We start from the raw sequence: 26,969 nt of genomic DNA, 5'->3' as shown, positions 1-26,969 counted from the left end.
CAGTGCATTTTCTACACCTGTGGGTGTGGTCCTCTATTGAAGTTTGATCGGTGTTAGATTTAACACCCATGGTGTTAAATCTAACACCGATGTTTTTACAGTGTAGCAATACTGCAAAGGTTACGGTGTCATCATCGTCAACCTGTCAAGCCTTGCCATCATCAATGGTTGTGGATAAAATTAATAGGCCTAATCACTCTGCATAATTTAACGGAAACAATGAAATCCATCGTCAGCCGGACTATAATATTCCCATTCGGGTCCAATCGTGCCTTAAATGGGGGTCGCTTCTGATCCCGATCGTAAAGGATATCGTATCTTATCTCAGCAGCCCGTATTGGTTCTCGGTATTCGTATTGGAACGTATCAGTACGTTGCTGCACGTACCAGATCGGGGATCCTGATCGTAATGGTCATGTTAGATCGGTACCAATCGTGAACTCAATCAGGACAATCCTGTCGGATCGTATTTGAACGGCAGACCAGATCGTGACAGATCGTATCGCTTGAAATAGACCAATCGTGACCATATCGCATCCAAGCGTACCAACACTTATTGACTCGCATAACCTCGTATCCAAACGTGAAATTTCAGACGAGTTCAACAAATTTTCCACGATCAGTTACGAATGTCCAATCGTGGCGTTCGCAATGGATCGCACTATAGTGGGAACCCCGCTTAAACTTCTGTAATGGTCAGAAAGCAGTGGACACTGTCTTGACTATTGAGCAAAATTCATGCGGACCAACTGCCCGAAGTGAAATGTCAAGGTGCCAGGTTTGAAACAAACAAACAAACAAACGAACAAACAAACACACAAACAAACAAGAACAAATCCTGAAGGCGAAATGCCATGAACTCCTTATATCTGAACGCAACATCCATGTCACCAACGAATCCCTAGAGTTCGCAGACAGCAGTTTAATTGCTTTAAAAATGTTTGTTGAAAGGAGCAGGGTCATTTTTCCTATCAAAACGTGACTGCTGACGTGATCGCACTTGCTAGATTTGGCAGAAATAGTGTCTCGTCAGGGCTATTAAGACACCATGCTGATTAACACGTGGTGCCATGGTGATGTCGCGAAACACTTGCGCTCTGGTAAAATCATTCGTAAATTACTCTATATTTCATAACCAACATTGATATAACTTTTCCTTTGTCTCGAGGGCTACTCCCCACAACTGCCATCACCATAAATTCTATTTAATTCAGTTCAATTCAATTCAGCTCAATCCTGTTCAAAATATTGACGTTGCTTCTTTTCCACACGTAATATATCCAGGCTCCTCCTCATAAACAATCATTATTCATTCCCTCAATATTGTAGTTCCAATCGTCAACATGAAGGACTAGCTCTCTGCTATAGACCGGCGATTTAAAGATACGTCAACTTGTATCATGTTAAACTGTTGTAGCTACTGTTGTAATGTTGCCACAGTAATGCCGTCTCAAGACCATCACTATTATTGTCTTCGACTTCCTAATTTCACATGTCCGTGCCGTGAAATCAAGGTCATTATCATGCAACCCGTTACAACACCATGAGTGAATAGATTTGATGTGTGGTCCATTTTCTTTACACCAATCTCTGAATGACTGCCATTGTGTCTTCATAGTCCTAAACGTCATTATCTCTGACATATTCTTCAAATATCCTTCTGGAAGGAAAATACATCATTTCATACTTTATCATCAGTAGAGCCATCATTACATTGTCATCATTACATCATCACTTTTAACTTGTGTCTGATAACTTTTGCGCTCCATACTGTCTCCTTTGACTGCTGAAGTCGTAACGAAACAACAACATAGGCAGGAGGCTAAGCACACCCAAATTGTGACTGTTATATTCAACTTTATTTCACGTTTAAACAGATCATCAAATGAACGTGGATACATCACTTTGTTGACAAAATTACGCAAAGTGTACACCAAATTTCGTTACACTCGTCATCACCATGATTACCACGCTGGTATACTTCGATCAACATCAGTATCATTATCGTTGTCGAAGATGTCATCATAATTAAAATTATCTAACAGAGCAACTGAGCAAAGAGAAGTCTTCGAGAACTTTCAAAGTTACATGGGCATCATTATGATACATGCCAACTCTATTGGGGGAATCAAACTTGACGTTTGATCGGTCGAGTGGTCTTACATCCGAGGCTCTAGAATTGGAGCTTAACGTATTAACTTTCTACCCCGCGGGTTACAAGCCAGGCCGTTTCCACAGAGTCTCGATTTATGTGTCAAAGTTCAGCCCCGAGTAAGACGCCTGTCAGGAACCCGCCAAAGCGCCATGGATCACAGGGCGGGGGAAGGTACTGGAAGGCGTGTGTTTTATGACAGATCGGGGAGACGGGACAAATTACTCATACATTAGCAGTCATCCAAACATAGGTTGTCATAAAGATATGATGACAAATATGCAATAACGTCCGCCTTTTTCCCCTCCTCCTTCCTATCGTGGAAGACGGTAGTCTCTGAAGGCGAGACCGCCCACCTGTCCGAGACGTCTTTTGCCCGTAATCCCGACACCCATCTGGTTGCCTGACCGGGCCATCAAGGGGCAGATTATAGGATAATGTGATTCGTTGTGGGCATCGAAGCTTTACCACTCCTTGTCATCAGGTGAATCCAAAGTAATATCTGTAACCAACGTTAATCAGAAATAGTTTCGCGCTTATTTTATTTATCCAGAGATTTTCCAGCGTAGAATCCGCAGACTACGTTGATTTGCGGAGGCACTCCTCTTGAACCTCCCCACAGGGCTGTGAAGCACTCCCCACGGGGGCCCGTCGGCGTAGGTTTCGGCGCTTCGTGCTGTCCCAATGACTCGTGGTCAACTCAATTTCGACCAAGCCTACCTTATCGCCCTCACCATCACGGGGTACTTCCACCAAGACTCCTGAGAACCTCTCCCAAAGGTGGGGTCTCCGCTTCCTCGCCATCCCTCAAGATTTCCTGGATGTGGAACAAATCGGGCATTCATTTCATGGTCACTTGTTTGTTGTAATAACCTGCCGTCGGAACAAATTTGACAGTCATTTTGTTGACGGGGTCAGAGCGAGAACAGCAGCTTGGGTCGGCTAGACAGCAGTGGTTGCATTATGCAACTGTTAATCATCTTGTCTAATATTGTCTGCCTCTTCTTGGAAATCAAAAAAGCGAGCTCATCTATCCCTTCTCCTTTCCTATGAGCTAGTCTGAAGATAAACACGACATTCACGGTAGAAAAAGCAAACTTGATCGTTTCATAATAACATCATTTCTATTTGGACAACCCTGGAGGCATTAAGTAATTGTTTGCAGAGTGTGCGAAACCACTCGCCAAGATATCCTCGCAGGGTATTGCGTGTTTATATGCGTCACTATGGTTACCCCGACATCGATATGAACTACGATATGTGGGCAATCATTCCGTCAGTGGCCCCCGTGTGCAGAATAGGTGTCCTTTCACACAGATATCTTTATCAAGTTCTGAGATTTGACAAACCATATACAACTGCAATAAATGGACGTACACAGACACACGTCCTCCGAGGCAATTGAAATAAAGTTCTTTTATGCTGTACTCTGATATCAACACCTGACGACAATGCAGATCAGTGTTGGTACAACGGAAACTTTCTTACACGTGATGGTCAGTCACAGATCATATTATACGTTCCTCTTTGTTGTTTCTCTCAATTTTTTCTTACTTTCATATTTTCACCTCATGTTCACGTGACAGAGGACTCCGTTGGTAGCAAGAGCCAGCCCTCTAGTTGAGCAGCCCATCCGATCAGATAGTGCCTGCCATTACTCGTGATGAAATCTGTGACGAAATCTGCGTGATAAGTGAAACAAGCAGAGCAGTAAGATAGAAGCATGATTTAATTACACAAAAATTTAGGCATTGCATATTTACACAAGACAACTGTTATTGCCTTCTACAACGTATCACGTCATTTTGAAATAATACTTTAGCTACCTGCCATAGCTTTGATATTTCGTCTTTTAGGGGAAAAAACAACAACAAATACATGTAACTAGAAAGACTTTGAACAGTGTCAAGAACTCCCAGGTCATTTCATACATCTTTTGCACTGCTGATCAATCAAATTACACGCAAATTCTATGTAAAAATGTTGTTCGAAATCATACATATTCCAATCCCTGAAGCTCACAGAAGATCTTTAAAACATGCCACACTTACCAGAAATTGAATTGTGCGGGGCACCAGACGTTTTTCACATCAAACCGCGTACCACAATTTGTGCACATTGTATTACCCTAAAAATTAATAAAACTTGTTACAATAAAATGGACAAAACTATTATGATGGCGCTAAGGAAAATTTGGAAATGTACGTAAATCGATACAAATCGATAAGTAGTGGAAATAGAGACCCTTACCCAATGCTTCAAGGAATATATTTCACATGTTATTACCCACACGACGATGAAGAAATTTATATGTGAAACTGTTGATGGAGTGGGATTTATAAACAATTCGTATATGGATTATTACGAGGAGAAAATGAAGTGGCACCAATGGTTCATATCACGCGCCGTTGATACCCAACACAGCGGATTACTTGCCTGCCCGGAAGACGGTTTATTCGAATAAACAAAACTTATGATCGCAAATCCATTCGTGATGGAATTAATACAAAAACTATAATCCTTGAGTCAATGTACATTAATGTACTGCAATGATAATCATTTCAATGTCAATAAATGCTCTCTCGGACCGTCCTAAACTTCTTCATATATTTTGAGGTTTTGAGGTTTTCAATCTTTGAAAGGATAATCCAAGCCCCAGGTTATAACCGATACGATGGTGTACTTTTCCAAGGTCAACATTTGCCCGAATACAGATTAACACTCCGGTGACATTATAAAGTCAAGGATTCTATATGGTTCAAGTCATGCACCATAACCCAATCATGCCCCCCCCCCCCCCAACCCGTTCCTCTGTCCTCCCACAATCATTGAAAATAGGTGGATACAATGCTGAAAACGGTCATTGGTGAAAAGACATCGTTGTGTAATACGATATGCATAATCATATGGAGAGGCAGTTCACATTGGGTAATTTCAAGTTCGATAGTAGTGCTGGCGCTCGTGTAGTCTCTTAACCCTGCATGTGCTTTGAGTGTCAATTGGCACAGAAAAAGCTATAGCATTTTGCACATTGACCAAAGTCCCTGGCACAGAAATGGCTGATCAACTGTCTTTAGATCGAGCTCCAACACCGACGTTCAGATCATAAGCGCAAGTGATACCGATCATAATTATCGATCCCACTGCGAAGTCCCGCAGGAATGGCACGATGGAAAAAGTGATTGCACTTGGTTCAAGAGAAACATGAAAAGATGCAACCTTGAATGCTTTGTATAAGACAAGTGATGCAGAAAAAGAATTAAAATGGCACACATTTCTTAACATCCGCAAAGTACAACGATCTTAATTTTGCTCCAAGGCAGAGATTTATGCGGCCATGTCTAGAGTGTTCGTGTACTTTTAACACACGGATGACTAATGCATTATTATGGACTATTGTACTTGATGTGAGTGAGACGACGTGCATCCACGGACGTGAATGTGGGTCTCGCACATACATTTTATTATCTGGTAACAAACTTAAAGTGGCAAATTTGATAATCCCTACGGGCTGGTATCAGCCAAATTGGTAAAAGCAAAAAGCAAGTAAATGGCCAACAAGAATTGCATTCAACAGACGACAATTAGCACCGGACCCAACACTACAGCTTCCGGAACTACCTTGTAATTCCTGAGGTCAACCTATACTTACACTGATTGAATTGTCAAATTCTGGATTATCACTGCATGGTGCTGGTGTTGAGATAGCACTGACACCTGCAGCAATAGCACCGAATTTGATTTGGAAACACACATTTCCGCATGTAAGACAAAATATGAAGAATAAGAGCGATAAATAGAGTTAGAGGGGAAGATGAATATTACAAATTAGGTATGTGCGTAAAGAAATCATGATACGGCCAAGTCCTCGACGTGTTATCTATATCGTAAGATTGAATACTAATAGGAGCCTTTTTGGTCACTTAAGTCCTCCTTTATTTCCCCTCTCTTTTCATCGCTTAATCCGTATTTTCTTTTCTCGTCCCGTTTTTCATTCATTTTCATCAGTATTATCACCTGAAGGTTTCCCGCTTCTCTGTGCTTGTAAAAGTCTTCATTACAGTCAAAAGTTATATCGTGTTCAATAATCATTTTCAAGAATGATACTTGATAGAGGTTGTAGATGGTTGACTATACCAATGTATAGTCATGAAAAAAAAAATGTGAAAATTGGCCTCAATTTAGTCTCCCTCCCTCCCCCTTCAGCTCATCCCCCGATCTGCCACACTCTTACACACTGCACTACCGTAGTTTATCACTTACAATTTGAGATAAGTATATTTGTCAAGATTCCTAAATTTGGGGGTTTTGTCTGTCCATGAACAAACTTGAAACTACAGCCATCAATGTAGGCCCTACTCACTCATAGTAAACTCCATTAAATAGCTCTAAAGAAGAAGATTTTGAAAGATTCCTTAATTTGGGTGTTTGAGCCCCCTGGGGCCTCCAAGGGGAGCATGGTGCCCATTCGAGCAAGTTGAGATCCTATTCCCATAGGGATGCTTTCTGTCACTCCGGTGAAAAACCCCTCATGCTGTTTCAAGAAGGAGATGAAAATGTACAATCTAGGCCCTCATTTGGACCCCTCCACCTCCTTCCCCTGGGTCCCAAGGGGACACCCCTGGATCCGCCATGAACAAACTTGAAACAGGGAGGTGCACCTCCCTGCTTGAAACTAGGCAGTCATTAATCTACTTCTTCATAGTATCAACTTATCTCTATCACTTTAGGTGAACTTCAGTTTTTTTTTTAAGATTCCTTAATTGTGGGGGGGGGGGGGTGGACACCGCTAGGGCCCTCAGGGGGAGCATGGTGCCCATTTGTAGAGATCCTATCTCCCTATAGGGATGCTACCTGCCAAATTTGGTAAAAATCTGTTATGAGGTCTTCAAGGAGAAGATGAAAACGGACGACGCAAGACGGGCGACGCACCACGACGCACACGACGGACGCCGGATGAAGAGTGATCGCAATAGCGCACTTGAGCCTTCGGCGCACTTGAGCCTTCGGCTCAGGTGAGCTAATGACATGCCTCAATTCTAACATAAATGTAATTACACGCTAAATATACTTTGTCGGCAAGCGATGAAAAGCACTTCTGGTTTTATCCACTCCGGACGTATTCGGTGAATATTCTGCTTCCTATCATTTATTTCTAGTGCCAATGCATACAAAAAAGAAAGAGAAAGAATATTACTGGGAGAAAAAAAAGATCGGTTGCTCGACGCCGCTCCGCAGATATGACAGATAAGAGCGATATATGGTGACGAACAATGCGCTCTTGAGATAGGGGAGGGGATTCTTTCCCTACCTTTAGGGCGTTAGAGTGGGACACAAAAGTCGAGCATGAACCGCAATTGTCAGAAAATAATGGAAGTCAGTCATGTTCTGGTCTTCACCTGGATTTAATTTTCTGCTAGAAATGTAGGTTATGGCGATTGTTCGTTGCGAGCTGATGGCACACAATATGACTTTGATATCAACTTGTGCAATTGTGTTCCTTTGAGCTGCTAATGACAAGGCGCTACAACGTGTTCTCCATTGAAACACGACGACATGATCAATCACTGGAGGTGATATTTCACTGACCTCTTTGAATCAACTCCTTTCTAACACCGCACGTAGCACACACATCACCACGCTTCTTCACACAAAAAGTACACGAGGACACCTTGTAAGTTGCGAAATGTCATATCAGAATATATTATGCGGGTTAATTATGGACCGCAAGCAGCACTTTTTGGAATTGAATGAATTCTATGATTCATGATGAGAGGTGTTGTAGATGGTTATTTTGTGATGCATAATCTTCTATATGAAGGCAATTACCAGATACCATCAGACCTTCCTTTTCACTGGTTTTGTGAGAGAATTTATGGGCGTAATTTACCTCATAATGGGATCAATAAACTTGACGTGGGATTGCTTTGTGTGTAGTTTGGTTTTGGAATCACACAAAAAGGTAATATTCATCCCTTGACCGAGTGGTATAGTCCAAAGTGCAGAAGTTTCCTTGATGTTGTTCGTTCTTCACGAGGAAAGAGATAAATATCTGCTATTTTCAATCCTAGGAATGAAACCATGATTTCAATAAGCCATGAAAAGAACCAACTATTAGCTAAGATCAATGAAAATACAAGATTGGGCGAGTGACTTCTCGTTTCTTTGTTTACAAAAGTGCATTTTCCTTTCAAAGTCATGTTTTTACTTCATATTCAATGATCAATTTTACATTGTATGAGCTGGGACATTTCAGACTAGGCTAAGAACTCTGTTAACTACCATAATCAAGTCTTGAAAGCTCTTCTCTCTCAGAGAGGCATTTCTGGTGTGTGATCTCATTCTACCCAACTCGTTTCTGCAAATTATACAGGTGATGACCTCATCGTTGTGACCTCCCCCAAAACAAAATGACAACGAATAACAGTATTGCAAACAAAAGGAAGATGTCTAGAAAATAGACTAGAGCTAAAGCCAGAATTTGAGATCTCGTAGCTTTGTGTACATTACATACATCCCCGGAGAGAAATCGGATCTCGAAAATCCAAAAGCATATCCGACTGCCCAAAATCCCTACTTTTGGAGTGGACTGGTTTCCGTTAACAGAAATCTGGAGCCGTGCTTGAAAAGCAAATATCTCAGGGTAGACCCTTCGGAAGAAAGTGCGTGGGGGGGGGGGGGGTCACTTCTTTCACCATCAAGCTATATCAATGTGTAATGTTCATACACATTGTTTTGAGATGGAGGTGCTGATAAAGACAATCGACCATACGAGAGTTCTCGATAAAGGCTTACCCTCCTTTCCGCATCTTCAAACCGAGTACATCGATTTGAACGTTGCGAATTACATTGGTGATACGCATCGACGGCAAACTTCATCGATTAGGCGTAATTTTCTATTCTTGTGCGTTTCTTATGGCTTATGTGGTCAAGCTTAATGTTCAGACAAGGTCACGAGATTATATGTCTAGTCAGATTAGTTATGGGTTGTGAATTTAAGAGATCGGAAAGAGAAAGAAAGCGGAAATTTGTGGCATTAATGATAATGATAAGAAAGAAAGACTGATTGTGTTTGTAGAAAGGATGATACAAAGAGTATGCATCCAAGGAGTAAGCTATTTACGTAATTTAATCACCTGTTTATCCTTGCTGGTGTTTTTTTCTTCTTCTTCAGCAACAGTCAAGAGCTAGTACAACCGATGAAAAACAAAAATGTACCGGCAAGCCCCCAGATAAGACTATGAAGCATTTCATCACATTACGTATAACACTGATGGCTATTATGACTATATTGGTCATCATAACTTCACAAAAGCATAATTTTGATGACCAACGTCAGCCTAAAATAACTTCAACGTGCAAAGCACTATTGCTGAGATAAAACATCGTAACATATTATGATGTATTTAAACTTCAAGAAGTGATTCGAAAGCAAGTCTTTTATGTGTTTACTTGTTTATTTCTTTTTTTAAACAAATATTGCCAGCAGGTATGTGTTCAACTGATAGGCAGAATGGGAGCGGTACATCAAACTTTGCGTGACTATAGGAAGTTACTCCTATTTTTTATACGAATATGTCACGGAAACAATTTCACTGCCGTACCCAAGTATACCAATACAGCGCATTAAACTGGAAAGCAAACTGGACACTGTGCAAATCACACTTATTATCTCCTTCTCTAGCTGTGGAGACATACTGGGCAATGCAATCTGGGACAAATGAAGTGGTTAAAACGTCGGCAAAACTTGACAGAACCGCTGTGCTGCGGTGAATGCTTTGTGAGTCTTCAAACATCACCTGAGTCTGGTTATTGCGGTCAGACGAACAAGGCATACTTAAATGAGCTCGCGTTCGGTTTAGGCGATTCTTATCCCAGACTCCGTCTACAATTTCGTCTCTCTAATGTGACTGTTCGCGTGGAAAATCATGGTCCAGGTCTAGCTAGGCTTCAAAACCATCAGCCTTCTTTATTGTCAAAAACGATAATAAGAATTGGTCAGGAATTTCAGTATCGGTTAACCATATTTAGAAAAGCCTTTTTTCACGCTAATTGACCTGCGTAGGATGAAACGTTAAGAAAAAGAGACAGCGTTTAGTTTAGGTACAAAACGCAAAATTATCATTACGGGTGACACAATACACGACAACCTTGAAGTAAGGCTATTGCAGGGCGATTGGAAATGTGATCATATTGACCGAGTAATTCTTCGAAAACGTTTCACTCTTATGAACCTGACTTGTGACTGCAGTAAAGGTGCGACTTACGGAAAGGGGCGGGTCAGAACTGGTGCGATATAGTAAAGCATAAGTGATGATGTGAATACCGCCTTTGAATATTGCTACGGATAAATTGCGCCTGCACATGAATGCTGTTTCATCATCATCATCATCGTCATCACCTGTAAAGATACTATTATATATATATAGACATACATATATATGCCTATGAGATTTCGAAATGGAGTGAACACTTCAGTACAATAATGTTACAATCAAGACTGCAATATAAAATGCTACAAATAAAATACACATCATTCATGCTCTGTCACGTTGTAGCATACAGTCTAAATGCATGATCAAATGCAAAGACTGATAAGAGGGTAGTCAAGTGCATTCGATCGAGATTATCAATCGTATGTATGATAACATACAATAAATGGTGAATTTAGGTATAAATCCTATTTAAAATTGCATCTTAAAATCAGTATAATATGAGATATATTAACCATAGTGCGAAGTTATCTTTTGGTTAATCATATGCAAATCATTTCGAATGCGGGAGATGAATTACAGTTGTCATAACTTTTTTTTTAATTGCCACGGTCAAAACAGGATATTAAAGGGAAGAGTTAACATATGACATGACATCATGCGACTATTGATTATGAAAAATGTGTATCATTATTCAAACTCTGCAGTCGTTTTTATATTCCACAGTGGTCATTTTCTAATCAATCATACAGGACTAAATAACTAAAGCAACATGACTACAATATCGACACGTACTTATTCTGTGTATATTCTTCCAGAATACTAAAACAGAAATATAGGCCTACTCTATATTAATATCATAACTATCGCTACTACAATTAGTATTGAAAAATAAAGATTTCGAAGTGTTTTTTTTTTTCTTCTTTTAGATAACGGATCACAGACATTCGATTGAGCGAGAAGAAGAAAACAGTAAACGTCCCGCAAGATATTCCAACTTTTGTGTTCTGTTAAGTCGAAAGTGCAGACGCTCGTCAGTTAGCATGCGTTGGGCGGCAATATTTCAATATCATATACCCTTCACAACAATTATCACTAGAAAGTTGTTCATCACCGTGTTGTGCAGTTGGTTTGAATGGCTGCAAGAAATAAATGGCCTATAAATCTGCAATCATTCACTTTCGCTTCAACCAGAATCCACAAACATATCCGACATTTTCAAACAAATCTTCGCGAAGTATTGCTGGAATGTGATCGTGATCGTAACTGAACACCAGGGTTTGCCTTTTCCATGACCTCGACTTTTGGCCAATTTCGCATCTGATATCATAAACAGACTTAGAAGAGTCTACGCTTCACATTTTTTTTCTTTAGCTCGTGTTCGTCGAGTAATAAGAAGCATGTCTTGCACAGAAATCTCATAACGAATTTAATCATCCATATGTTCTTGTACACGAGTTCCAGACGGTTTAACATAATTATACTACACAATAAGACAGTGCGCTGATTTCCGATCTAAACCACAGAGTACAATATCTAATATTCAGGGGATGTTTCTATGATACGATAGAACAATGGTGTGAGAAACAAATTAATCACACCCTCTATACTAGTACCCGCGCCGGGTACCTGTGACGATATGCATACAGTATCCTGGAAGTCATTCGCAAATGCATATCATTTAGTCGAGAATTTACTTTCACGTAGGGCCTAGATACATCATTATTAACGGCGGTTACAGTTCGTTATTCCGAAGGTTCGTTATTCCGAAGATTCGTTATTCCGAAGGTTCGTAAATCCGAAAATGTGATATGGTGTGTTATTCCGAAGGTTCATACCGAAAATGAAATAAGATTCGTTATTCCGAAGGTTCGTTAATCCGAAAATGAAACAAAGCTCGTTGTTCCGAAAGTTCGTTACGGACCCTATTTCATTTTCGGATCAAGGAACCTTCGGAATAACGAACCCTATTTCATTTTCGGATTAACGAACCTTCGGAATAACGAACCTTCAGAATAACGAACAGCACCCTTAACGGCATTGTCATGCGGGTCAAAATGCACAGATGCTTGAGAACGAATACATTTTTTTTTTATAAGACACTCCGCTCTTTCTTGCCAATTTGGCAACCTCAATGAGACAACCGACACAATGACGATAAAGATAATCGCGTTGATAATCATCAAATAGACAATCGAGAAGAGATGAAAAGCAAAAGAGACATGTAAACTAAAAGAAAGTTTTAAAAAGTTTCAGAAGAACTCAGGATAAATATTAAGACAATACAAAAGAGTATATTCTTTAGCACTCTCCGCTCTTCGAGAATCACATGCGGACACGCCGCAAGTCCACTCTGGAAAAGAAAACTCGACATGACTCTTGACCGCCTTTGCCCTATGTCACAGCGGGTGACCTTTGAACTGGGAGACTTTCCATAGTATTCGATGCTTGCCTACGAAATGAGACACAGCTTGTCAACTCAGGCGCTGACGTGCTGAATGATAACATGATGACTGGACAGCTATTTTCTAATACTATATATTATCATGTCACACCTTAGAAACGCACTGGAGTATAAAAGAGTCGATGTATTCCGTATAGGTTACAAAACTTTTGCGCCAGTGAGCCTCAATGATTAATAAGTCTCAGGCTACCTGAAAATGCATCGGTTGAAATGTAATCATGGTGGGCTGTGATTAATTGCAAATGTATTTCACTTCACTCAACAACAATTATACATGTATCAAACTGGTAATGCCTTTTCGGCATCGGGCATTCAAAGTGAACGAAGGATACAGACTGGCTCCACCTTCCAGTCGATTATAATTATGAAATAATAAGGCACCCATCACTTATGTGGCCATATACATGTACATAATGATGTACACTATTATGTAAATGTAAATATACACATTTTCAGGAAATCCAAAAACATTCGATGGTAAAAAACTGCGGAAAGCGGTCGTATATGTCTTCTCCTTGTTGCGTGTGTGTGTGTGTGTGCGCGCGCACGCAAGCGTGTCCAGGTGCACTTGTGTGCGTATTGAGTGTGTGTGTGTGTGTGAGTGTAACAGCCTGTGTTTGACTTTCATTTGAGGAACCTACTCTCACAAGCATCCACTTCTAATAGTAGGTTCCCATCACACACAATTGTATTTATCCATCATGAATGTAATGTACTTGAGAATGATTTCAATCGATTTTATGCCATGTAAGTGCTATTTGTATACTGAATTACAACTTATAATTTATGTGTTACTTTACACTGTCATGGATGGATGTTGTAAACACAACACTGTATGATTCATGTGGAAACTTGATAAATGAAATGAATGAATACTATATGTAGTGGAAGGGGTGGATACCCGACAAAGAGGTGCGCGCAGCTCTAACGTGAAAGACTTCCTGTCCACTGAATACGTCCAAACGTTCCATGTAATGTCTTGATGTTGACTGTAATAGTAAATAAGTATTATCAAAGAGATGGAAAGTATATACATTGTATTCATAAAGTGTTTGGGATGAAAAGCTTGGCTAGTTACATTTAGGTTGCCAGAGGAAGACACAGTGTCATGTGAGATTTCATATTTATGAAAATTTGTTAAAGGAAGAGAGGAAGATGCCGTATGATCGTTTTAGTTACTGTATAAAGACACAAGGTTAATGACGGTGATAACTTCACTACCAGGAGTCCCACAGGTAGGGGAAATTTTGTTCCAGAAGGTGAAAAAGTAGGCCTACATAGGGGCCTACGACTCAAACATATCTCATAGCGCCTACAACCAGCTCAATAACTACGGTTGCACACAACAGGACAAACTTTCTTTAAAACAAAAACAAACACGCTTTAAAAGGAATATGATTTAGTGGTTACAACTCCTTCATGCAATCAGTCACCGAGATATTCTGCAAGATACTACAACTTTACGAAACGCGTTACAGTCGTCCTTGCTAACGCAATTTGACAAGACATGATTTGTGCATTATTCAATTCGTCTGCAAATTGTGTGTCTGGCTTGCACGTGAAGTTAGTTCAGACGGTGATTCATTTTCAAACTCGGCATGAGAAAGTGAGACCAAAGACAGCAACCGGTGAAACGTGAGAGAGATAACGACACCGTCGAATTTCGACGAAATCGCGGCAGTTAAATTGGTAGCAGAGAAGACTACTTTCGGCTCTCCGCCCTGCGATGTTCTGCAGTATGGCGTCATGTGGAGCTCCCAATTGGAAGGAAACGTATATTTTGATGCCTACGATCCTATGTATTTTTTCTTGGGTTTTTTTTTTTTTTTGCGTTTTTTTCTAAAACATCACCTGTGGGCCTGACACGATTCCTTTCGATTTCCCGGAAATGTGTTTCGACAACTCCACCAGACGACTGATACGCAAAACGTCATCTCAGGTGTAAACATTTGATTGTTCTTCTCTTTTCGCCCTCAAGACTGTCTACAGTAACTTGTAGACTTTCAACCTGATTGTCACAGCGACTGAACAAATCGGTTACACTTCAGAAGGTTAGTTAATCCGAAGGTTCGCTATTCTGAAGGTTCGTTATTCCGAAGATTCGTTATTCCGAAGGTTCATTAATCCGAAAACGAAAAAAGATTCGTTATTCCGAAGGTTCATTAATCCTAAAATGACATAAGGTTCGTTATTCCGAAGGTTCGTTAATCCGAAAATGAAATAAGGTTTGTTATTCCGAAGGTGCGTTAATCCAAAACGAAATAAGGTTCGTTAATTTGAAAATGTAATAGGGTTCGTTATTCCGAAGGTTCGTTGATCCGAAGATAAGATAAGGTTCGTTATTCCGAAGGTTCGTTAATTCGAAAATGAAATAAGGCTCGTTATTCCGAAGGTTCATTGATCCGAAAATAAAATAAGGTTTGTTTTTCCGAAAAGTAATTAAGGTTCGTTAATCCGAAAATGAAGGTTCGTAAATCCGAAAGTAAAATAAGGCTCTTAAATTTCGAGAATAGAGTAAAATTATTGTAGTGACAAAAATGGTGTTGTAATAAATGTCTTATGCGTTCGTTGATACGTGAGCGCATAATATGTGTGAATGTGTGTATTGAGGTCAAGTACATAGAACCTTTGAAATTACTGTTAAAATGCCCACCTTGTCCGCTCTTACCCCCATTATCGTCGCCTTATAGCCTCACGTTTATCGGTAGTCTAAAATTCATCATCACCACCATAACAATTCAGGAGAGGCATGTTCACTTTGAAAAGGGGATGCCAGCATACTCATACTCTCTTTGGACACACACACACACACACACACACACACACATGTAAACAGGCACACACAAAAAAATGAACACACGGGATTCCACAAAAACTTTTATCAGCGACGTAGAATGCCGTCGTAATTTGTAATTTCATTTGTACATGTATAGTAATGATGAAAGTAGAGGTATTTTCTCCTCCGGAGGATGAGCTCGCCCCCTCCCACTCCTTCACTTCTTCATCATTGTCAGGATAATACATTCATTATTTGAAATGATTATGTCCTTTGCCATGACACTAGTCGCATTACGTTCGCAGGATTCTGAAAAAAGTTACATATAGTCATGTTTGCATTCGGTTCAAGCCCAGGATACTAATTGCAATCTACGCTCTTGTGTTATTACAGCCATCAGAAACAGTGAATCCCTTGTGAAGAGTGGAATTTAATGTAGGCTTACATTGTATTTCAGCTTGTTCCCTGTCATTCTTGCACAGCTAGTGCATTTCTTTCATTTTCTCATCTCTTTTAATTTCTATCTATCCCCTTGACTTTATTTGCTCTACGCCTTTTACATGTGTGTGTAATTAATTATTTTCTATGAAGAAATGCATGTATAGGCCTACATGTATGTATAAAACTTCATGTGTACGAAAAGAATCTGCAACTTTTCTGTGTAAAACCCGATTTAGGACACATGGTTAGGTGTACTGTTTGGATATTCAAGTTAGAGTACCCATTGTTAGAAGTGAAAAAAAACCCCACGAGTTGTCAGTTGCATGCATTTCACTTTCTTTAAACATAAGATTTCTTTCTTTTTTTTTGGGGGGGGGGGGGGGGGGGAAGCCGCGGTCACCATCTTAAAAAGGGAAGGCATTCAAAATTAAAGGGATGGTATAGTATTGGCTGAGATGGGGCCTCGGGTTTCCAACTTTTTTTGTGAGATAATAAGAAACTTCTACTGAAATATCAAAGAGTACGTAATTCTACGAAGTAACAACACTTATCACTATGAATCTAGTTATAATTAAAGTTGCCCTACGTTATCACCATGGTTACCATCGATAATTATTGCCATTATTACCATCAATGTTACTTTTTATTCTTGTCCATACGTATATCTCATTCTCTGTATTAGTCTTACTGTTGTTACTGTGTGTGAGGGTATCTGTAGGTAGGCTATAGAAAAATCATACAGTCCCCTCCGCTCTAAATCCAATCGCTCAGGTAAATAATTGTTCAGACTGAATTAAAATCAAGATTCTTGATCTACGCCACTTCTTCACGCAACATGACGTGCTTTACCTGAAAATGTACACATGTATCATCCTCCCTAGAGACAATATCGAATTTTCATTGCGTATTATCCAAGCAGTTTTTGATTACGACAATAGGTATAGAGGATTTGTGTGTTTCGGATCAACGAACCTTCGGAATAACGAACCTTCGGAATAACGAACCTTCGGAATAACGAACAGCACCCGAACAAATCATTCATAAAATGTTGGTGTGGTTGCTGCGACTATTGCAACCAGTTAGAAAACCTGCAAATGTGGTTATAACACACGCAACTACCCCGATTCATGAACTAAAAAAAAAAAAAAATCCAGTCAAGCAAAGCCAAGTACGAATTGTCATTTGCTTCAGAACAAACAATGGTTCACATATATCTTGGAACTGAGCTACACCAAACAATCAAAATAATAAGTCTCATAATTAGTAAACAAACAAAATTCTACAGACACACGACCAATTCATTACACAAACATCAAATCCACGCTTGAATACAATGGAGCCGAGGGCTCGACATTCATTCTAGAAAATATTATAAATTGTATTGTACTGCTGTTTTAATGGAAGCTTTAATCGCTGATTAATGTAAGGCGGAGTGCAGCTAACAAACATGACGTACACCTGAGTAAACTCCCCCTCCCATCCCCCCCCCACACACACATACACAAATTTCGCTATTTTAGAATAACTCACCATACATGCGAACCATTGTGCCAAACTTGACAGTTCATACATCCTGAATGTCGTATATGGTTCCAGGGTAACATCTGCTTAACCACTTAGTGGTTGCCCGAGATAGTTGCGTGTTCAAAATACATCAAATACGCATTTGACTTTGGCCCAGAGCTTAGAATAAAGATCACTTTAAGAGGAGATTACATAGTACATGGGGACTCACTGCGCAGTAATACCTGATTGACTAATGGTGAGATTACCCTCGGTTTCAAAGAAATCTGGGTTCTCGTGGTCACTTCTAGTTTATGGAAGTAGCCTCAAAACAGTCGTCGATCTATTGTGATTTGTATTCTCTAAACCCTTTCATCATTATGTGTATATACTATCGTCATCAGAAATTTTATTTACGAATTGCTCTCTTCAGGATTAGAACGTTTATTCAAGCAACATTTCATTTGACATGAGTATCTTGCCAATAATCGTCTTCCTCGTCTGTTCTGCATTACACGCGAGCTCACGTTCGTATGTCACGGCTGATATCTTTATAAAGTTATTTAGAAATCATATCGCACAGCAAAATCAGATATCCATAAAAACAGAAGTGAACGGATATCTTATGTTTATACGCATCACTCTTAACGACAAGAAAGAAAATACTTCGAGGTTTTTTGAGAAGACCATCCATGACCACCTAGGTCTACAAAGAAACCACAGCCCCATTACAATAAATCCCCTTCAAATGGCGTTAGGAAATTACACGTGAGTTCAATCTACGTCTCCGGCAAATTAACAAACAGTCTAATATCAAAGGAATTATGACGTTTGATTGATGTCTCACCGTTGAGCAATCAAATAGTACTGGTACGCGTAAAAAAAGCTCCACTGAACGAATGCCTCAGGGAGGGTCTTTCAGAATGGCCGTAATCAAGTGGTAATCGATTGCTTCCGAGGAGATGGAAAAGGAACAGAAGGATCTTAAATAATACAGTCACATACACAGAGCAATTTCCAGAGACATCCCGCACTAATAATTTCTATGTATACTAAAAAGTCATAATAAACTCATTACCTGTTGAATTCAGTCACAGAGAAACGGAAATTAGAGACGGATATTTGAGAAAAAAATACTGGAACATAATATTGAGATATGACTTTGTATTCGACAAATGACAGCTTACTTCCTAAACACTTTACTGATTCGTTATACTTTTGTCTAGTTACTGATTTAAATGATGCTGACAGACAGTCTAATAATTTATAATTTTGTTTATTTTTTTCCAAAGGAGAATCAATCCTGAAATCCTACATGCAAAACAGCGTGCGGAGACTATGCATTAAACACATGCTAAATATCAAACACTTTATTTACTTGCTTCATTAATAAAGTTGCAAGCATGGAAACATCTAAAAAATTCCTATACACTTATGAATTTGGGGATGCGATGAAGTCTAGACATCGAACATTCAATATCTGAACACATATCAAACGTGTTGTTTGTTTATTCGTTTGTTAACTTTTTCTTTTCTCAGACCGTGTCTGCGACTGTATAGGAGGGTAATATGGTGATAGCTACCTTATACTTATTCAATCTATTCTGGACTGACCGTTCCACTGGTATCAATGATTACATATCTGGTTGACACAAGAGAGAATGATGACAATGTATGAGAGGCACTTAGAAAATAATGAGAATGGATCCTAATGTTCTCGCAAATTTACCCAAGACAGAAATGCATATCAATGATACACAGCACTCTCATGGTGAAGTTCCCGTTTCAATTACTGTAGTGATCGCAGTTAAGAAGGTTATGACTTATACGATAGTTTTCAAGAGTTGATTCATGATATCAAATAATGATGATAATTTGAATGAAATGAACACCCTGATTCTGATAAGATTAAAAATTCTGTAGGTCACAAAATCACAGTAAAAAGCTGTAAAATTATATTTTCCTTATTATCACCCCTGTCCCAAGCTTCATTTGGTAACTGAAAACAAAAACCAGAAATTGAACAAAAACGCAGAGAATATCCAATTAAAAAGCTCTCAGGATTTGTGGCTCATATCACACGTGTCCTTGTCAAAACTAAGATCAGCGTCGGATAGGACGTTATGGCTCCTTTTTAGGAAGACGAAGAACCCGAAAAAAAGGACATTTCATGTGAGTGCGATAAAGCTTCACGCACTCAATCCGAACATAAACATTGACGGTGTGTAGTCTCGTGGCGAAGTCCTCTGTCTGCAAACAACAATTCAGTCATCATAATTATTTTCATCAGGAAGACACGTAACGACACAGGAATGACGTCTAGAAGCCATTTTAACAGTTTATGAATTCTTGCGGTATTGAAACAAACAACAGGTGAATGTACTGTTACACAATAAAGCAAAGAGAACGCAACTATATTGAGAGAAAACGGACACAAAAATGTACACAATGACAAACTTGAAATAGATCTAATCGATACAGCATAATGTCATTATATTATGAAAAGTAAAGGAAAAACGTGAAGAATTCTGACCCCAGCTTTTGAAAATACATTTGTTCCTTGTTTGCTTTGTTTTTTTCGGGTTTTTTTTTTCTGGGGGGGGGGGGGGGGCGAGCATCTTGCCACTAAACTCCAGTATAAGTGGTTCATTGATTCATTGATTTATTCACTTTTTTATTTATTTATTATTTGTTTATTTATTTATCTACTTATCTACACCTATTTATTCATGAATTTATTATGTATTTATGTATTTCTTTATTCATTCATTCAGTTGTTTAAACAACAAATGCAAAAAAAAAAATACGCAATACAATCATTGACAAAAAACATAGGCCTAATAAGATAATGCAAGAAAAAAAAAGATAATGCAAGAAATTGGGTTGAAAATGAAATAAAAAGCGAAAAAGAAGGGAGCATAACGCTAAAATGGCACATTATGAATAAAATAAAAATACGACACAATCACATTCGTTGAATGCATCGATTGCTGACTTCCGTTCAAACCTGCACTATATCTGAAATGAATACGTCAGTCTTATCGTCAACGTGTCTTTCAAATCTTGCATAGAGGCCGAATCGTCTCGACGAGTTTGGTGAACGGAGTAACAGCACATCTGCTGGTGAGAACAAATGATAGAATGATGCTGTCTGTTTATATGACAGGCATAAAAATATGCTTGAATTGTACGATTGAGAAGTTGTTTCAATATTTTCCCCACCATGGTGTCTGGTCATGGCGTCTAGCGAACATCGTATCTAGGTGAGCTACTAAGACGCAAAAATATACTCTGGTGCCTGAGTTCTTCAGGTGTATTGGTATATAATGCTCCTCTAGGCAGGGGGGATGAAGGGGGGCTTTAGCCATGGGATCAGGGGATGTCGCGACTGAAATCCCTTTTCCGCCACAGGGTCCTCTCCCCTCTCAAGCCGTCTGAGATACTGTCCAGCTAGCTGCATCTTTCCACTCCAAGTCGGATGGGGGAGGGGTAAGAAAACGACACATTGTGGAAATGGAGCCAGACGATCACGAATTTACAATGATAATTATCAAAAGATGAAGAAGAGAAAAAGAGAAACACACTAGTGTTATAATTATGGTCGAAAAAGAAACGTTAAGTCAGCACTTTCATGTAAATCACTTCTACATGTAACAGATGGTAATGGGGACAACTTGCCCTCTGCAGGTAAATCAAGTCCCGCGCACATGCGAGCGGGAGCGGACATGAGCGTCTACTCTGAATAATTATAAATTGTACAACGTGCCCTCAGTACACCTTCTTTCTCCCTTCTGTCTTATCATCATTGGATTACAGATTGTGATACTCAATGTCTAGTGGACGTCCATGCAGTAAAGGTCTGATAGTTGCCTACCTGTGTTAACAGTTATACGTTGAGTGTGTTTGTGTTTGTGTGTAAAAGCTTTTGATATCATTAGGGTATGTGCTGCATCGTCCTACTTCAATTTTTCTTTTCCAACAGATCAGAAAAGTAGGAGAATACTAGTATCCCACCTACCCACGGCGCACAACGTTTAGGGCAAACGGGGCTGCAGTGGTCGCAGAGAAAATGTTTATCAGCAATCTACAGTAGATAGCTGTAGCTTTAAGCTACAGATGATAATATCATGTTATTCACAGCCTGAGCGAAGCCTCGAGGCTTTTTTTCTCATACAAATTCAATTCCACTTCCCATACGGTATATGTACACTCGTATAAGGATGCTTGGCTGGCATTACATGTATTCTATCTAATGATTGTAACTCATTTTGTTTGTACTGTCTTCGTAATGTAAATGTAGTGTTTTGTGTATCATGCTGTATTGCTTTTTGTTTTGTTCTTGCAACTGTATATTTGTTCATCTCGTTTTTTATGAATATGAATTGATTTACCACAAATGCATTTTTTTAAATTGATTATCTGGGTCGGCCAGATTTTAAGGAAACTTTTAATTCCTCGTTGGCTGCTTCCCTCCAGCTTTATGTATTCCAAAGTTCTGTTTTTACTCTGTGTCTGTCATGATTGTTCATCAATTCTCTGTTGGGTATTTTTTTTTATGCTGAACAAATAAAAAAATTCAAATTCAATTCAAAGAGTATAAGGACACAAAAGACACATCGTACCGCGCCTTTGCTGAGCACATACACTTGCACCAGCACTCACCTCACCCCTTTATACCTAAACAATGTTTTGTTCTTATCAGAATACGACGCCAGAACACGGATAATCTTGCTTCTTTTTCGCTATGTACACACAATATACGCTTCATACTTTTTATGTTGTTTTTTTTTTCTTCAGGCATTCGTCTCGTCAAACTATTTGCTAATTAAGACAGCCTTCTGCATTCCAATCTCACAACACATTCTGCCATAATTCAGTCATATCACTGTTTATTTCTTTATTCTGAATAGCTCTGAATCAGCATGTCTTTTTATTCTGTTATCAGTCTGTTGTACAAGTAAATTCTATTCATGTTCGAGTGTCTGATAGTAAGTCTCATTGTTTTCAAAAAATACTGTATTTCACTTCTGATAGGTTCAAAGCAGAAAACTGTGAATACATTTTAAATTTGAAGGAGAGGGTATACATGAATCCATGACGTATGACTTTCTGAAAGAGATAGTATACAATCAAGCATGTATACAACATGCATAATATGAATAAAATTATGCACAGTCGGTCAAAATGCTTCTTTTTGTTTTTCTTTCGAGCTTGTTAAATAATGTAGCATTGCTACTTAGTGAAATGCAGTTTTGTTATATTGAAAAACTCTTGATGCAGTTTACGGAAATGACACTAATTTGTAACGTTACAAACTTTAACCTATTAGTGGAAAAGTGAGCAAAGAAAATGGGATTCCATCGGGATTCGAACCCGAGACCTCCGGATTGCTAGACCGGTGCTCTACCGACTGAGCTATAGAAAGCCCTAGTACAGTGTTCGTCCCAGAAACCCTTAATTCTCAATGCTCGGGTGGTCAGAAGCTATAGCAGTGTGTTTGTGTGTAACACACACGCACACACTTGAACCTGGCATAAACCCGAAGGATAATTCAACTTGGGGATAAATGCGAGGGATCACCGAAGTGATGCAGCTTTTTTTGAGTTTGTAACAAATAAAGACAGAATAAACTGACCAGAAAGAATATAAATTATTAGTGGAAAAGTGAGCAAAGAAAATGGGATTCCATCGGGATTCGAACCCGAGACCTCCGGATTGCTAGACCGGTGCTCTACCGACTGAGCTATAGAAAGCCCTAGTACAGTGTTCGTCCCAGAAACCCTTAATTCTCAATGCTCGGGTGGTCAGAAGCTATAGCAGTGTGTTTGTGTGTAACACACACGCACACACTTGAACCTGGCATAAACCCGAAGGATAATTCAACTTGGGGATAAATGCGAGGGATCACCGAAGTGATGCAGCTTTTTTTGAGTTTGTAACAAATAAAGACAGAATAAACTGACCAGAAAGAATATAAATTATTAGTGGAAAAGTGAGCAAAGAAAATGGGATTCCATCGGGATTCGAACCCGAGACCTCCGGATTGCTAGACCGGTGCTCTACCGACTGAGCTATAGAAAGCCCTAGTACAGTGTTCGTCCCAGAAACCCTTAATTCTCAATGCTCGGGTGGTCAGAAGCTATAGCAGTGTGTTTGTGTGTAACACACACGCACACACTTGAACCTGGCATAAACCCGAAGGATAATTCAACTTGGGGATAAATGCGAGGGATCACCGAAGTGATGCAGCTTTTTTTGAGTTTGTAACAAATAAAGACAGAATAAACTGACCAGAAAGAATATAAATTATTAGTGGAAAAGTGAGCAAAGAAAATGGGATTCCATCGGGATTCGAACCCGAGACCTCCGGATTGCTAGACCGGTGCTCTACCGACTGAGCTATAGAAAGCCCTAGTACAGTGTTCGTCCCAGAAACCCTTAATTCTCAATGCTCGGGTGGTCAGAAGCTATAGCAGTGTGTTTGTGTGTAACACACACGCACACACTTGAACCTGGCATAAACCCGAAGGATAATTCAACTTGGGGATAAATGCGAGGGATCACCGAAGTGATGCAGCTTTTTTTGAGTTTGTAACAAATAAAGACAGAATAAACTGACCAGAAAGAATATAAATTATTAGTGGAAAAGTGAGCAAAGAAAATGGGATTCCATCGGGATTCGAACCCGAGACCTCCGGATTGCTAGACCGGTGCTCTACCGACTGAGCTATAGAAAGCCCTAGTACAGTGTTCGTCCCAGAAACCCTTAATTCTCAATGCTCGGGTGGTCAGAAGCTATAGCAGTGTGTTTGTGTGTAACACACACGCACACACTTGAACCTGGCATAAACCCGAAGGATAATTCAACTTGGGGATAAATGCGAGGGATCACCGAAGTGATGCAGCTTTTTTTGAGTTTGTAACAAATAAAGACAGAATAAACTGACCAGAAAGAATATAAATTATTAGTGGAAAAGTGAGCAAAGAAAATGGGATTCCATCGGGATTCGAACCCGAGACCTCCGGATTGCTAGACCGGTGCTCTACCGACTGAGCTATAGAAAGCCCTAGTACAGTGTTCGTCCCAGAAACCCTTAATTCTCAATGCTCGGGTGGTCAGAAGCTATAGCAGTGTGTTTGTGTGTAACACACACGCACACACTTGAACCTGGCATAAACCCGAAGGATAATTCAACTTGGGGATAAATGCGAGGGATCACCGAAGTGATGCAGCTTTTTTTGAGTTTGTAACAAATAAAGACAGAATAAACTGACCAGAAAGAATATAAATTATTAGTGGAAAAGTGAGCAAAGAAAATGGGATTCCATCGGGATTCGAACCCGAGACCTCCGGATTGCTAGACCGGTGCTCTACCGACTGAGCTATAGAAAGCCCTAGTACAGTGTTCGTCCCAGAAACCCTTAATTCTCAATGCTCGGGTGGTCAGAAGCTATAGCAGTGTGTTTGTGTGTAACACACACGCACACACTTGAACCTGGCATAAACCCGAAGGATAATTCAACTTGGGGATAAATGCGAGGGATCACCGAAGTGATGCAGCTTTTTTTGAGTTTGTAACAAATAAAGACAGAATAAACTGACCAGAAAGAATATAAATTATTAGTGGAAAAGTGAGCAAAGAAAATGGGATTCCATCGGGATTCGAACCCGAGACCTCCGGATTGCTAGACCGGTGCTCTACCGACTGAGCTATAGAAAGCCTTAGTACAGTGTTCGTCCCAGAAACCCTTAATTCTCAATGCTCGGGTGGTCAGAAGCTATAGCAGTGTGTTTGTGTGTAACACACACGCACACACTTGAACCTGGCATAAACCCGAAGGATAATTCAACTTGGGGATAAATGCGAGGGATCACCGAAGTGATGCAGCTTTTTTTGAGTTTGTAACAAATAAAGACAGAATAAACTGACCAGAAAGAATATAAATTATTAGTGGAAAAGTGAGCAAAGAAAATGGGATTCCATCGGGATTCGAACCCGAGACCTCCGGATTGCTAGACCGGTGCTCTACCGACTGAGCTATAGAAAGCCCTAGTACAGTGTTCGTCCCAGAAACCCTTAATTCTCAATGCTCGGGTGGTCAGAAGCTATAGCAGTGTGTTTGTGTGTAACACACACGCACACACTTGAACCTGGCATAAACCCGAAGGATAATTCAACTTGGGGATAAATGCGAGGGATCACCGAAGTGATGCAGCTTTTTTTGAGTTTGTAACAAATAAAGACAGAATAAACTGACCAGAAAGAATATAAATTATTAGTGGAAAAGTGAGCAAAGAAAATGGGATTCTCAAAAAAAGCTGCATCACTTCGGTGATCCCTCGCATTTATCCCCAAGTTGAATTATCCTTCGGGTTTATGCCAGGTTCAAGTGTGTGCGTGTGTGTTACACACAAACACACTGCTATAGCTTCTGACCACCCGAGCATTGAGAATTAAGGGTTTCTGGGACGAACACTGTACTAGGGCTTTCTATAGCTCAGTCGGTAGAGCACCGGTCTAGCAATCCGGAGGTCTCGGGTTCGAATCCCGATGGAATCCCATTTTCTTTGCTCACTTTTCCACTAATAATTTATATTCTTTCTGGTCAGTTTATTCTGTCTTTATTTGTTACAAACTCAAAAAAAGCTGCATCACTTCGGTGATCCCTCGCATTTATCCCCAAGTTGAATTATCCTTCGGGTTTATGCCAGGTTCAAGTGTGTGCGTGTGTGTTACACACAAACACACTGCTATAGCTTCTGACCACCCGAGCATTGAGAATTAAGGGTTTCTGGGACGAACACTGTACTAGGGCTTTCTATAGCTCAGTCGGTAGAGCACCGGTCTAGCAATCCGGAGGTCTCGGGTTCGAATCCCGATGGAATCCCATTTTCTTTGCTCACTTTTCCACTAATAATTTATATTCTTTCTGGTCAGTTTATTCTGTCTTTATTTGTTACAAACTCAAAAAAAGCTGCATCACTTCGGTGATCCCTCGCATTTATCCCCAAGTTGAATTATCCTTCGGGTTTATGCCAGGTTCAAGTGTGTGCGTGTGTGTTACACACAAACACACTGCTATAGCTTCTGACCACCCGAGCATTGAGAATTAAGGGTTTCTGGGACGAACACTGTACTAGGGCTTTCTATAGCTCAGTCGGTAGAGCACCGGTCTAGCAATCCGGAGGTCTCGGGTTCGAATCCCGATGGAATCCCATTTTCTTTGCTCACTTTTCCACTAATAATTTATATTCTTTCTGGTCAGTTTATTCTGTCTTTATTTGTTACAAACTCAAAAAAAGCTGCATCACTTCGGTGATCCCTCGCATTTATCCCCAAGTTGAATTATCCTTCGGGTTTATGCCAGGTTCAAGTGTGTGCGTGTGTGTTACACACAAACACACTGCTATAGCTTCTG

The 26,969-nt window shown here is 39.9% G+C and overlaps 1 long non-coding RNA gene across 1 annotated transcript in view; it reads right to left on the bottom strand.

Annotated features, from left to right (window-relative positions):
* Positions 1 to 1,376: 1,376 nt before the first annotated feature.
* The window catches only part of LOC139709981 (uncharacterized), a 171,226-nt gene continuing 145,633 nt past the window's right edge, over positions 1,377 to 26,969 (bottom strand). Inside the window, exons 3-4 of the long non-coding RNA XR_011709421.1 lie at positions 3,707 to 3,834; positions 1,377 to 2,969 (exon numbers count right to left, since the gene is read on the bottom strand). This is a non-coding gene — a long non-coding RNA (uncharacterized lncRNA). The remainder of the gene's footprint in view (positions 2,970 to 3,706; positions 3,835 to 26,969) is intronic.

Source organism: Diadema antillarum, unplaced genomic scaffold (genome assembly GCF_040938485.1).
Source record: "Diadema antillarum isolate AM-2024a unplaced genomic scaffold, OU_Dant_1.0 seq00001485_RagTag, whole genome shotgun sequence".
NCBI classification, from domain to species: Eukaryota; Metazoa; Echinodermata; class Echinoidea; order Diadematoida; family Diadematidae; genus Diadema; species Diadema antillarum.
This window is presented reverse-complemented; position numbering and strand designations above follow the sequence as displayed.